The following is a 14,006-nucleotide window of genomic DNA, read 5'->3' as shown; positions in this document are numbered from 1 at the left end:
TATCATTCTGATGAAGTTATGATTAAAAAAAAAAAATTCTGTCAAAAATGACCAAACAATACCAGAGGGTTGAAATGAACTACTCAGCTCAGCTTTCTCACATATTAGTAGTGTTTGATACCAGCGTTGTTTATTGTATCTGTACAAACAGGCCCTTCTCACCAGTCACAAATGGTCAGTGTTAAATAAAAAGTATGTGAATTGTACCTGCTTAAAACAGATCCGCCTCCTCGGGGAGACTGTGTTGTGTGGTTGTTTTTAATAAAAAGAGTAGCCTAACTGTGTGTGATTTGTGGTCAAGCAGTGGAGATACAGACCCTTTGCATCTTAGTCCTTTGTCCCCCTGAGAAGAAATCTCACATTGTCCCCTTCATTCAGTGTGATTCAGTGTTTAGGGGAACGATGTGGAAACTTAGGGGTAACTGTACACCAATCTGAATTCTTGTCACTGGAAAGGAAAGATCAGGTACGCCCTCAGATATCACACAGATACTCCTGCAGAAACTGAAACTGGTGGGATGTCATCGACCTTTTTTTTTTTTTGATATTGCTGTGGGATTCCCCAAGCACTATGACAGTGTGAATTTTCATTCGATCCAAATTTAGACCTTAAAGCTCTGTACCTTTGTTCTGCGATTAGTCTCTACGATCACAATCTACTGTACTGAGCATCCAACATGAAAATCATATTGCTCCCTCTAGTGGTTGTTTTTATGGTAGCATTGTCTCGTTGAAACGCCATATGAATAGTTGCCTCAGAATGAGAATTCACTTCAAACAGCTGATTAAAAACATTGATGGACTCCAGTTCATCAATTAACATCTTATGAAGTGAAAATCTGCATGTTTGTAAAAAACAAATCCATCATCAAGGCGTTTTAACTTTAAACTGTTGTTTCTAAAATACAAGTCTATCATCCGTAATAACATGAAAAATCCTCCCACCCACATATTTGTTTACAACTGTTTTGTACTGATTTTGCTTGTAAACAGTGCTTGATCTGTGCATATTTCTTTTCTGATTCAGGAGAGGTGACTTTTTCACTGGAGAAAGTAATATTATGGACAAAGGACTCGTATTTTAGCCAGAAAAGGTTAAAAACATCTTAATGATTTGTTTGTTTATTACAAACACGCAGCTTTTCACTTCACACAACGTTAATTGATGGACTGGAGTTGTGTGGATTACTTGTGATGTTTTTATCAGCTGTTTGGACTCTCATTCTGACGGCACCCATTCATTGCAGAGCATTCATTGGTGAGCAAGTGATGTAATGCCACATTTCTCCAAATTTGAAGAAGAAACAAACTCATCTACATCTTGGGTGGCCTGAGGGTGAGTACATTTTCAGCAAATTTTCATTTTTATGTGAAGTATTCCTTTAACAGGGCTGTAAAGCATGCAAAAAACACAAAATAAAACAACAACAATAATAACAATGAATAATAATAATAAATACAAATAATAATAAAAAAGCTGTTTATACATGTCTATCATTACTGCCTAGGAAAAAATGTACACTGAATACATGTTGACCAAATAGTGACCTTGAGCTTGGGAAAGGCGCATAAAACTTATTATTATTATTAATAGTGGGCCAAATTGACAGTGTATTCTGCCAATAAACAATCTTTTTAGGTTTTTCAAAATTGGAACAGTAAAACAATTATGCACAAATTATTCATGAAACTACAATAAAATTACATTACTATTATAAAATACGAAATGCATGCGCATACTTGCCCCAACAAAAATGTGACAACTTTCACGTTTCCTTTATTATATTATATCCTTATATAATTGACTCTTGTCTGAATGCATGTGGTATTATTGTGTTCACTTGTTACCCAACATATGATGATACTGGAATTTTAGTTTGGAGGACAGAAAAAAAAAAAAATAATAATTTAAAGGGGTCATATGACGTTGCTAAAAAAGAACATTATTTTGTGTATTTGGTGTAATGAAATGTGTTTATGCGGTTTAAGGTTAAAAAAACATTATTTTCCACATACTGTACATTATTGTTTCTCCTTTATGCCCCGCCTTTCTGAAACGCGTTGATTTTTACAAAGCTCATCGTCCTCCATAAAATGTGCTGCACACATCTGAATATTTGGGTTGAACTGTTCTGGAACAGTGCTGTAAATATAACTTAACCACTGATTTCTAGTCGTGTCCTCTTTTGGAAGGCCAAACAAAGTAGTTTCGCTTTCACAATGAAACACAGCGTCTTCACGACATGGCGGCAGCAGCAACATCAATACTACAGCCAGAATAAAAGTTACACCTTCTTTCTTTGCATGAACACATATACATACAGGAATACAGACATAATATGCACTTTATTCACTGTGCACGTAGATGAAGGTAGTAATTACTTATAATGCTTCAAAATATCAAAAGTCTTAAACATATTTTACTTCATGCTGTAAACATAAAGTGACAAAAACAGACCTGAAATGAAATAATTATAAAAAAAAAGAAAAGAAAAACAAATAAATACCAATTTTAAAAAGTTGAATATCATTGCAACCTATACAAAGATAACAAGCCGTTAAAGTTGTGCTTGTGTATCTCAGGTGTCCATTCCAACTGAATGTGCAGATTTCAGCCACAGAAGCATCTCAGTGCTCAACCCATAAGCACATAATCATCTGTACTGTCCTCATAGCTTTTGTGCTTGGCCGAGTCTGTTGTGTTTTGAGGGAGATTTACAACAGCATAATCACAATCGTTGTCATCCACGTCTCGAACAGGTCTGTTTGGACTGATGTTACCGTGGTCAATGGAGGCATAGAGGACATCTTCTGTCTGTGGGTCAGAGAGAAAACACAAGCATGTGAATTATGCCAAGGAAGTCTTTAAAGTGGCTTAAAAAATAATAATGCATGAAATTATTTATTTATTTGTTTGTTTGTGTTGTTGTATAGCTATTTTTCATCATGTTGCATGGCCTAAAGAGGCAGATTAAATCAGGGTGGTGTAGCCTTGTGGTTAAAGATTCATTGCTAATTGCATAAACACAGCCACTATGCTAATAAGACCGATTTAACCCTCTACCGCATGGTGTGGCCATATGGCAACATACTGTACTCTTTGTTCATTTCCTTGCCACTGTCTCTTTAATTCAGCATTCTCGTTTTTTTTGTTGGAAAGAGAAGACCTTAGTTTAGCCAATGATGTGCTTTGGTTAAGTCACGTGACATGCAGTTTTTTTCTGTGGCGCGATTTCAGACTGACTGCCGTCTGTTGTCAGTAGTTTCTGAAAGATATCAAAAACGTAATTATCAAACAAGGATCAGCCCATGAAACATCACCTCCGGTAAGTTATGATGACATATTCACCACTCAAAGTTCCAGAGCAATCTCTACGCCATCCAGTGTGACCCAACCATGCCCTTGAATGTCACGTTTGAAGAGATGGAGCAGTTCCTGGGCATATGCTTTCACATGTCTGTACATGGCCTGCCACACACCCGAATGTTTTGGAGCACAAAGACAAGAGTGGATTGTGTGGCTGACATAATGTCAATGAAAAGATGGGAGGCTATCAAACGCTTTCTACACTTTGCCAACAACGACGAACAGGTGCCTGCTGGACATCCAGGTTATGACAAGCTGTTCAAAGTGAGGCCACTCCTAACATCTTTACAGGAGAGTTTTAATCACATCCCAATGGATGAGCACCTGTGTGTTGATGAGCAGATTATACCATTCAAAGGTAAAAGCCAGCTGAAGCAGTACATTCCAATGAAGCCTAAGCGCTGGGGCTATAAGATCTTCGTGCTGTGTGATGGGAATGGCATAGCCTACAATTTTGATTTCTACACTGGTCCAATCGCTGCAGTGGAGGGCTTTCCAGACCTGGGTGCCAGCGGAAATATTGTTTTGAAGTTGGCCTCAATTGTGCCGATGTATATGTCCCACAGAATGTTTTATGACAACTGGTTTTGTAGTGTTGATCTTCAGGTGCAGCTTGAGAAAGCAGGGATCCACAGTGTGGGAACTGTAAGACAAAATCGTCTTGCTGGATGCACCTTCACAGAGGACAAGGTTATGAAGACCTACAGACGTGGAACATATGAAGAAAAAGAGACCACACATGACGGTACAGCACTAACAGCAGTGAAATGGTTCGACAACCGCCCAGTTATCCTCCTAAGCACATTTGCAGCAGCCACTCCAACCTCAACTGTGAAGCGGTGGGACAAGAAGACGAAGGAGGTCATTACAGTGACACGTCCAAACATCATTCAACTCTACAACGAAAGCATGGGTGGGGTGGATCTCTTGGATTCTCTCATTGCTCTGTACCGCACCAAAATCCGCTCAAAGAAGTGGTACCCCACCGCATTGTGTTCCATATGATGGACATGACCGAGGTGGAAAGCTGGCTGCTCTACCGGAGAGACTGCAAGGATGTGGGGGCTCACACAAAATGCACAACTCAGTCTGCTTGACTTTAAAATTGACATTGCACACTGCCTTTGCAAGAAAACAAGGGTGGGCTGAAGCGCAAAGGTAGGCCCTCACAGAGCACTGAATCAGCTCTGGATGGGAAAAAACATCAGAGACCTGCCTTCCCACTGCCACCGCAGCCAGTACGACTAGACCAGACCAACCATTGGCCTACCATGGTGTCTCAGAAAGGCAGATGCAAGTATCCTGGCTGTAAGTGTATCGTTAGGGTGAAGTGCACCAAATGTGAAGTGTACCTGTGCCTCACCTCTGAAAAAAACTGCTTCGTGAATTTTCATTCATAAAAAAAAGGTGAAGTTTCAAGGATTATGGGGGGCTCATGTTCATAGTCTTCCTCTCATAATAAGATAGCGTAATGTTGAATTTTCATGAACTGCGATGTTTTTGGTTATATGCCAATGTTTTATGATACATGCTATACAGTATTATATTTGTTTTTAACTGTATAAATTAGCAATTTAAATAATATTCATAAAAAAATGTAATGAAATTCAAAGAATATAAAGCATTATTCAGCAAAAAAGAATAGAATAAATAAAAGCACAAGTTGTTGGAAAGTATGTATAAGGTGTCGTTTATAAGAACTGTGTTAAAGCTTATAATACTGTAGCACCAACTGAATCAACACAAACCCATTTTTGAGGAAAAATATTAATTATAAGTAAACTTACACTTCTAAGTTAGATCAACTATTGTATGTTGTTGTCGTATGTCAACATTTCATAAAGTACCTTAAAATAATATTTTTTTCCAATTTTTTTTTTTACAGCACTTCAAGTTAAGCCATTCTTAGAAAAGAAAAAGTTTCAAATATTTTTTTCTATAGGTCTATCATAATGCATGCGGTAGAGGGTTAAGGACTAGTTTGACCAACTAACCATTAACTAATGGGTGATCAGTCTTACTATTTAGATTCAAATTAGACCAATCTATGTTTTTTATGTAACTGTCTTAATAATACTAATAAATGGCCTTTGCTGTAATTTTTTACACAATGTTATTAGTGTAAACAAAGAGATAAACATCAAATATACAATTTTACGTAAATGACCTAAAAAGAAAAAAAAATGAGATGACTAATAATAAAAATAAAATATAGAATATATAAAATAATAAAAGACGGAACGACTTTGAAAGCCAACAATACCTGATGAAACTGACATCAGATCTAAACTAACGCCCTCCTGTTTTAACATGATGTTATCAGGAGTATGTGAATCTGAACATCATTACTACACATTTAAGCGCTACATGAAACTAAAACAACATTCATACCGTTTAATTGTATTGTTTCAGTCGACCTGCCTTTATTTAGAGAGCAAAGACAGAAAACAAGCGATTTCATATTCAAATAAGCAGTCTAATAAACTCCTATAAAACATTAGGCCTATGACTGGTTTGTATTCTTACCTTTGTGTCTGCTGTTTCTCTCTGATGGTCATTATCTGCTCAATAAAACATCAAAGTAAATGTCACTGAACAGTGTGTCCATTCACTGTATAAAATGATCATCATAGCATAGCACACTGAGAAGCATTTAGTGTGAACCACATGAACTTTGACATAAAACTGAATTCATGCTTGCGTTCTCTGTCAAAAGTCTGCTAAAATATGTAAGAAGACACTTCCTTATTAATGCTTTGCATTAGCTGCAACATGCTTTATCAGAATATATCAGCTGAAGAATTTGCTTACCAGCGTTTTCAGGTTTCTTCTTTCTGAGGATAAAAAAAAAGTAAATTATATAAAGTCACATACAATTTTCCATTTCTGAAACATATAAAAAAAAGAGCAATCAGCCGGTACACTTTGACAGTGCCCTAATAAACAATATAGTTATTTAAGATTAAGTCCCAATAAAAAAAATAAATAAATACAAAAACAGAAATTAAATACACTGCTAGTACTTCATCTCAGGACATAATATCAAGCTATTTAGAAGACCTACCTTCGGTTGCAACTTAAAAAACTTCCCATAATTCCAACAAGCTCAATATGGTTTGTACACCGCGGTATAAATACTGAAGCTACAACCACAAACTGCAAACTGCTGAAACAGTGTGGTCTGAACCCAGAGTTTCTAACCTGCCAATCAGAATAAGATATAAGAGAGGGATGGAGAGAGTGATTCAGTGTAAAGCGGTCAAACAACAGACTGCTTGTATTTCATTTGTATTTCCTGTCTTCTGCGGTTTTCATTTGCCTTCGAGTGCATGACACGAAGACATGCTCATTTTCATGTGTGTGTGTTCACACATCTATTAGTGGTCATTGTGTGTTCTCCTGTCCACTGTATAATGCGTGTGTGTGTGTGTACTTGTTTAGCCTACAATGTGAGGACCAAATGTCAAGTAAGTAAGTAAATCATGAAAGAAATTGACATTGTGGAGCAATTTTGTTGGACCCCTCAGGGGAAAACAGCTTATAAATCATACTAAATGATGCATGTGTATCATTTATGCTTTTCTGTGACAGATCTGCTCTATTATTGTCACTAATATGTCAGGTATGCAAATAGCTGTGACTAGGAAAACAAATACATAGATATATTCTTTCATTTCCAAATGGGTGGGGGAAAAAATACCCATATCTTCAAAGATATGATACATGCTCAGTTTCTGACAGTTGATGCGCTGCTTAGGCACAGGAAGTTGTGCATTTCCTTCAAGACCACAAAGATAGCTACTCATACTCTCTAACTACTTTGCATTATTGACAGGAAATTGGCCTAGCTTTATAATATTTACAATTATAATTGACTTACTTTAGCAAACTGCCTATAAGTTTATGCCTTCAGCTTGTATTAATAGCAAACATAAAATGCTTTTTTGTCCAACTGTGAGCAGCGTTAAATTCGGTCAGAGCTCAGCGGACAGCAGACTCTTCCGCTGCACTGACACCATTAGCCCTGTAGGGGTCAGTATGACAATGCTTCAAATACGAAAACATCTACAATACCTTGATTTTGGGGGGAAAAATAAACACTCAAAAACAGAAAGTGTATACGGTAATACCACCCCAGCTTTGTAGCACTAACTACAAGCAGGAAGTTATAGAGTTAGTAAGGAACACTTTTCTAAAGACAGTCTAAGACAGCAAGCATTTGACAACTTTGATGTCAAACCTTGATGTCAGACACATTTACTTATGGTGGATTTCAGCGGGGATGAACAATTATCAATGCTTCATCTTCTTTACTCTCTTGCAACTGACTTTGGGTGAGAGTTATAATCTTATGTATATTATTTTTAAGGCAGGTTACTGTTAAATATTGTTTCATGACAGCCCTCATAAAGTTTTCTTAACAGTAATCTTTCAGACAAGAAGTTATGCAGATATGCTGTTTTTCAAAGACAATAATCAGTGTTCATAGGTCAATGTATTTCACACGATCAACAGTGTTTCAGTGGTGAATCTATGCAGAGTCTCAGAGACACTGCTTCTACACTCTTAAAAATAAAAGGTTCTTTATTGGCACTGATGGTTCCATTAAGAACCTTTAACATCCATGGAATCTTTCCATTGCACAAAAGGTTCTTTATAGTGGAAAAAAAAAAAAATTTCTTCAGATTATTAAAATGTTCTTCACTCTAACAAAAATATTTCTTTTAAGATCTGTTCACTGACAGGTTCTTTGGGAAAACAAAATTGGTACTCCAGTGACATTGAAACTCCTGTCTGGAACCTTCATGCAAGATTTATCCAAGCCTCTAATCTAATAATAACCTAATACAGACAATGATCATAACTAGTTGGGGAGGATCACTGACTGCCTTTAAAGATACCTTTCAAATGAAAGCGAATATTTGGTTATTACTAACTGATTTAAGTGTGACACATCAAAGATGCTATTTATAGTCTTGAGACTTTTTTTCAGATGGTCTTTATTTCTGTCCAGCTGTGAAAAGTCTCAAAAGGAAGTGGTTAAGCATGTGTTGTGACAGCTCTACTTTGATTGAACCATTTCTTGTGCACAAACTCAGCCAAATATATAGGATATTAAACACTTAATCAGATATAACCATTTAACAATATTCAGTCTTGCAAGCATCCAGGTTTCAGTTTTAATTTCCCACAGAAATGGGTCTCTCTCTTTAACTAACTAATGTCACATGTTGCTTCGTTGACTATTTACATGTACAGCTTCAGAAACCCCTTAAACGCCATCCTGATGCAAACTCTTCAAGTGACCTCTAATCACTTCAACATCATAGTCTTTGTTAAATGTGTTCAAATTTGTTAAAAGCATCTTCAAGGGTTGTTGTTCTGAAACTGATGGGATTGACTGCAAAATGTGCCATTTAACTGTCTACTTTAAGGGATTGATTCTTGACCTTGATTCTCTCTCTTGTAAAAGGTGCACACATATCTATATGGAAGGGATGGACTGTATTGTTTCCTCTCCCTGAACTTCCACTGGGGTCTTCCATTGATGCAATCGAATGGAAATACCACACAATCAACAAAACAATCTTACTGGCCAAGATAAATCTAAAGAAGGAACAGGAATCAAGAATTTTCAGCAAGAGGACTGGAATGCAAATAATGGAGAATGGTACACTTCACATTGAAGATGTAAAAGATGAAGACTCTGGGAACTACTCTTGCACCATCATTTTCCATGATCAAAGGATGTGGATGGAACAGATTTATCTTGAAGTACTTCGTGGTACCTTTCTCTTCTATTTTACGCTTAACTCAAGGTCATTTCTCTGATGATAGTCTTATGATAATCAGACTGTCGAGTCTGTCAGGGATTTGTATATTTCTTGGTACTAATCATTTGTTTTCTCAGCTAAAGACTTGACGACTGAACCGAACAGCAAAATGTACACCACAACATTTAAACCATCAGGTACCTTTCATTCACTGCATTTTATGTGGACACATTTTTTTTTCGGTCAGTCACGTACGCATACAAAAATGCTTTTAAAATAATGGGTGGCTATTGTGAAACTGCAATGCATTAAGTCACTTCCCCATGAATGATGAGTAGTAAAACAATTTAAATGGGTCATTTTGTTTTGTTTTGCAAAGCCAGAATGCCACTGCAACATTATTATAAAAGAAGGAAGAGCACAAGTTTAGTTTTTCTGGTGTTTAGGAAATATCTATCACACCGCATTATTTCTTATTGACAAGCCGAGTCATCTTTCTAAGCGGCCAATAGCCATCGTAGATGTCACACATTTTTTACCACACAAAAAATTTAATATAATAAAAATAAAATAAGTTTCCTTATGATAAACAAAAATACAGAATGTACTTGACTACAATGTACTGGACTTTCTACAATGCTGAATCTTCACATACATCATACAGCTCATTAATATTTTTTTCTTTATTTTTGGTTTTCTTCTTTTTCCTTTCCCTGTAGAGCCCAGTGTTACTGAAACAGCATTAATTGCAATACCAGTGTGCTCAGCACTCGCAATCCTCTTAATTGTAGCCACTATTTTCATCTTTAAATGTAGAAAAAAGTGTTGCTGCACATCAGGTCAGTGTGACTGTAATTTATTATTTTCCTGTTTTATATTTATCATAGAGATCAAAAATGAAAATGTTGTCATCATTTACTCACCCTTTAACTTTCTTTTCCTGCAAACACATAAGTTATTTATTTATTGTAATGTCCTGGCTGTTCATTTCCATATAATGAAAGTAAATGTGAACTGGTGTGGTTATTCTCCAAATTGACTATCATCAAGAAGTTTGATCCATATGACCATATGAGCAATAGCAATAACTAAAATGTAAACATTTACTGAAATTATACACATTTTGAGTTATGACTGAAACTGGGTCTGAAATTATGATCTGTTCAGTGGCAGATGAGGTTGGCTCGAGATTCAAGATGCTCAGTGAAAATGGGATGAGAATAAAAACTCAAAAAGTCATTCACTACAGTTAGAGTAGTTACTGTATGTTGCCTTTGTAAGATACTATTTATTTTAAAATGCATAAGTAAAAAAAAAAGAGAGAGAGAGAGAGAGAGAGAACAGAACAGAATTTTGACATTTGACATGCCTACTCATACTTTGCATTTGCTCTTTTGCAGACGAACCCATCTACGCCAATAAGATGGTCATAATTCAAGGAAATAAAAGGTCACAGGTGGGCAGAAGGACTCCAGATAATAAAACCAGATAAAGACCCTCTAATTAGCAAAGAGCTAAAAACCCAGGATGCTGCTGCAGCAAATAAACTACCTTGGTTTTCCTCAGAAACAAATGTATAGGGTGCTAAAGTGACGATGACATGGTTTTGTAGGCCATCCTGGAGGTTCACATCACCCTGATTCCCTTCACAACAGGCCAATAGGATTTTTTCATTGGTTTTGGATAATTGCAGAAAATAAGATCTGTGATTCTTACCCATTTTGTTGAAGCCTAAATACAATCGGTACAAGTTAAAAGCTAAATATAGGCTATAAATGAACTATACCATGGTCACATGACTTCAACGTCACCACCATTAAGCTTCTGACAACTCTTTCAGTTTTTTATAAAAAAAAAAGAAAAAATTATATGAAATTTTGAGCTGGAATACTTCTGGCAAGAGTGCAGTTATAAACACAATGAGGCTGTAAAAGTTGACTAGAGAGTAGATGAGTTTTCCTGTTCGCCATGACAATGTTTAATGTCCCTGAATAACCTCTGTAGTCCCATTCAGCCACTTGTTAGTAATAGTCTTTTTTAAGACATTTAAAAGCTTGAAAAATCATGTGTGGGGTATTACTGATATATTTTATGTTGTCGAATAAAACATGTCTTGGACTTGTGTTAACCACATACCTTATTTCAGGCATTTAACCAAAAACCCATTCAAAAAACCCACTGACTTCATATCAATGTATTTTGGTCTACAAAAATACATCATCCCTCCTGCGTTCTATTAATGTTGGTGTGACGTTATAGTCGTGAGCTATAGAGTGTATATAATTCTATTCTTTAATGAGAACACTTTTTTTCTGGAATGGTAGTTTATGATTTAGTGATTATATTTCTATTGTTTCGTTGTTGTTATTTAAGTGTGGATATTATACATTGGCCTAGTTCACCTCTGAAATCTTTGCTTTCCACTGAGATTGAAGCAAATTATCTTTGAAAACCTGAAGTTACGATTTCCTCTCACTGTTATAAGAGCAAACATAGGGGTCTGAAAAGTCTCTAATCTAGCAACAGTGTCATCCAGCTTGCAACAGCAGTTCTGTGGTGATCTATCTATTGCTATAGTTGCTGTAGCAACAGTGGTTTACTGACCTCTTTCTAACAAGAGAAAATGTTGTAGATGTGTGCTTTACTAAATGTGTGCAGTTTAAGTTGCTGCTTAACCAACAAACTAAATAATGAATAAACTAACAACGTGAGTAGTAAATCTAAATTTGTTTTCTTTTAAGGTGAATGTGATAGATGAGCCCAACAAGTTTGTGACATCTGTGGTGTGTTGTGGTCAAGGCTGTCGCTATGCAGGAAAATTTGGCACATGCTTTTTAGTTGTCATCTCACTTACAGTAAACTCTGATCTATGGAGCCATCTTTTGTGTTGTCTGTGGTTATGGTCTTATGCAGGGGCACCTGCAGGGTTTCATCTGAGGGTACGCACAGAGTTACAGAATTTTTATTTATTTTTTTTATTTTTTTATTTTTTTAAATGAAGGCTTCTCTAGACACCTTAAAACGCTTTTAACCCTGAAAATGGCAAAAAGCAACAGAATGGTCAAAGACATCCTAGCCCATGTTCACAGGAAAACAACTGAAAAAAACAGCGCGGGTGGACACACACACACACACACACACACAAAAACAATTCTGTGTGAATGGCGGCTTATTCACATCAGCACAGCAGTAGCTGAATTTTTTTAAGTTAACTTTCAAAATGTAGTCTTTTGTTTCAGTTGTTTGTAGTTTATTATGCACTTCATCCATCACAGATTGGTCTCTGTGGTCTTGTTTGTTTTACTGACTGAGAAATCACTTCAGATGATTCAACATAGGCAGAGGGTGAACCATTTCCAGGATATAAGGCTAAAAGTAGCTTAATGTTTGTGTATTCTATTAACTAAGCACATCATAAACGTCTTTTAGGCAAGTACCAGATCATGTCATAAAATATTTCTGTTACAAAACCAAGAATAAACCAGACCAAAGTGACAGAACCCTGACTCTACCCCCCTCAAACGGGACGCCCGCTGGCATCCCCAATGAGGGACACCAAACACAAGACTAACAGACACCAACACATCACATGACAACATAAGACAATAACACAATAAACAGAAACACACCATCACAACAACACAAGACAGACAAGGGTCAGACCACATAAAAAAGAAGGGGAGGGAGGGAAACCAAGGTGGTGCTGGAGGAACAGCCCAGGAAATCTTAGGACAGTTCCGGACCAATGCGGACAACCAGGGAGGGATGGGAGGGTTGAGCCAGGGGGGATCCGCGGTGGCAGCAACAATAAAGTTACGCCTTCTTTCTTTGCGTGAACATGTGGGTGGTGTTATGCAAATCTTCCCACATCGTGACGTAGGTATGTGGGGGCGTGTTAGAACGAGCCGTTTTAGTTAGGCGTGGCTGACTCTTAACTTTTATAAAGAATATCTCTTTGGATTTGAGACTTTAGTCTTTGCAACTTTACAGATCTTCTTTATGCACCAAGAGCTCGTAACACTCCAAAGAGAAAGGAAAAATTTAAATCGCATCATATGACCCCTTTAATGATGAAGTATTCTGAGTTAAATTGTCAGTCCCATTTTGAACACTAGAGGGCAGACTGAGAACATTCCTGTGCTGTGAGTCTCTTTAAAGAAATGCTTCTGAAGTTTATATTTATGCATTTGACAGACACTTTTATACAAAACGCCTTCTTTTAAAGAAATGCTTCTGAAGTTTATATTTATGCATTTGACAGACACTTTTATCCAAAACGACTTCTATATTACACAGAGTCCTCCACAGGTCTTCAGTGGGGGGTCTGTGGCATTACTGCAGGCTGTCCCCATAGTTGTTTGATCTCAACCTTACTTTTTTTTAATCCAAAAAGTCAGATAATTAGAATTTTTTTGTTTCATATTTGGTCATTGTTGCCATTTGAGTCAGAGCTGTGTGTGTGTGTGTGTGTGTGTGTGTGTCTGTGTGTGTGAGAGAGAGAGCTGAGATGCCTATGATGCCTGACAATGCTGTCTAAGTAGGCAGCTCAGTGAGTTGTGAGACGGAGCCATTACGTGCTTAACTCGGAATATGCAGTGGATAGTGATGGGTGGAGAAAGGACCGTTTGCAGCTTTACAGATCTTCTTTATGCACCAAGAGCTTGTAACACTCCAAAGAGAAAGGAAAAATTTAAATCGCATCATATGACCCCTTTAATGATGAAGTATTCTGAGTTAAATTGTCAGTCCCATTTTGAACACTAGAGGGCAGACTGAGAACATTCCTGTGCTGTGAGTCTCTTTAAAGAAATGCTTCTGAAGTTTATATTTATGCATTTGACAGACACTTTTATCCAAAACGACTT

The sequence above is a fragment of the Sinocyclocheilus rhinocerous genome, unplaced genomic scaffold (genome assembly GCF_001515625.1).
Source record: "Sinocyclocheilus rhinocerous isolate Xijiao unplaced genomic scaffold, SAMN03320098_v1.1 scaffold30, whole genome shotgun sequence".
In the NCBI taxonomy this organism is placed as follows: Eukaryota; Metazoa; Chordata; class Actinopteri; order Cypriniformes; family Cyprinidae; genus Sinocyclocheilus; species Sinocyclocheilus rhinocerous.
Note: the sequence above shows the minus strand (reverse complement) of the source record.